The sequence below is a fragment of the Frankliniella occidentalis genome, unplaced genomic scaffold (assembly GCF_000697945.3).
Source record: "Frankliniella occidentalis isolate FOCC.00 unplaced genomic scaffold, Focc_3.1 Scaffold113, whole genome shotgun sequence".
Classification (NCBI taxonomy): Eukaryota; Metazoa; Arthropoda; class Insecta; order Thysanoptera; family Thripidae; genus Frankliniella; species Frankliniella occidentalis.
Genome location: NW_026267241.1, coordinates 498,986 through 500,532, shown reverse-complemented (window position 1 = coordinate 500,532; position 1,547 = coordinate 498,986). Strand labels below are relative to the sequence as shown.

General features: G+C 57.7%; 1 protein-coding gene across 2 annotated transcripts in view; it reads left to right on the top strand.

Moving 5' to 3' along the window:
• LOC113217856 (T-box transcription factor TBX1) overlaps positions 1-1,547 on the top strand; it is a 14,499-nt gene that overhangs the window by 4,397 nt on the left and 8,555 nt on the right. The window lies entirely within an intron of this gene.

The window sequence follows — 1,547 nt, the reverse complement described above, 5'->3', positions numbered from 1 at the left end:
GTTCGGCCTCGCGCCCGAGGCCATGTACATGCTCACCTCCGTCGCGGTGCGCTCGTGGCATGCGCCGTCTCTTCTCGCTCGAAATAAAAGGTGTCACCTCGCTCGTTTGCTCTCCCCCGTGGCCCGCATGCCCGCCCCGCCCCGCCCCTTGACGTCCTCCGCTGGCGCCCACTGTCTCCAATGGCCAAGCAAACGTAGAAATCAGTTACCTGAGCTGCTTGGATTTTGGACGCCTTCTCTCTAACCCCTAATACGTTTTGTTTGTTTAACGTACGTGCTTCAGGAAAGCGTTTGTGTTTGTGGTGCAAAGACACTAAAACTCTAACCCATGAAGAGTCCTGCTACGATGAATCCTCCTTCAACCACTTTTAAGTATACCTCTCCAACCGACTCGAGGGTGTGTGCCTTACTCTATCTCGTGAGGGAGTAAAGGAATACGAGAGAGTGAGAGAGGGGGCAGGAGGGGGAGGGGCGAGGGATGAAGTAGCTCTCCCCAACCCCAGCCGGCGGCGTACCCGCCCCTTCCCCGCGCGACGTCGGGGAACGCCGCACGTACAAATGAGGAAATGCAGACGGCGGTCCGTCTACCGCGCGCAGCCCCCATACCTTTTACTTTTGCATCTGCGGCAGCAGCCGAATTGTGCGGAGAAGCTGCACGGGGCACACGGCGGGGCCGGGGACGGCGGCGGCGGCAGCCTCCTAGAGGAGGTCATCTTGTCCGTGGCCGACGCCGTGCCGTCGCATTGTTTGTTTACCGGCGTCCATAGGAATGCTTGGGGGAAGGGGGTTCTTGATGTGGCTGCGGCGAGCCTCTTGGATACCCACCGCCACGGCTGCCACTCTTTACGAGCATCATAAGGTGTCGCGTCCCGACGCGCGCCGTCGTGAGGCCGCGGCAAACTCACGACTTCTTGACTCGCGCGGCCGCGCGGGGGGCGGCGCGCCGCCGGCGGCGCCCCGGCGTGGAGGAGTTAGTTGTGGTAGTGGTTATCGAGGGTGACAGCCGAAGCAACAACAGACCGCCACCGCAGTCGCAATGTCAGCCCCCCCTCCCCCCTTTCCCCTCACCGGCCCGACAGCCGCCACCCCGCTACGGAAAAGCTTAGCCCATATCCGGCTGTCAGAATTATTTGATCATTCGGCAAATTACAAGAGCTCGGCGCCTGCGAGCCTCAGGGTAGGCCACCCCGCAGTACACGCATGCACTACAAGCAAGATGTTGCCTATTTGTCAGGGGGTACGGGCCCTTGGATGGGCGGAAGTTGGTAATTTCGTGTAATAAACGGCAGATAAGGGACGGATTAGTGGACATGTCGACATACTTTTTCGATGATACCATGACATATCATAAGGGGTGATGTCGAAGGCGATGTAGTGAGACCAGCGAAGCACGAGCAGCATAGGATACAGGCGAGAGGGAGAGAAAGAGTGAGGGAAAGTACGGCCGTTGGTTGGTCTGCCTACAATTTAAGTTAAAGGACGAGTTTATTCCTTAGCAAAAAATTAATTTCAGCTGATTTCATTTCCATTCCGTATAGATTTTTGAC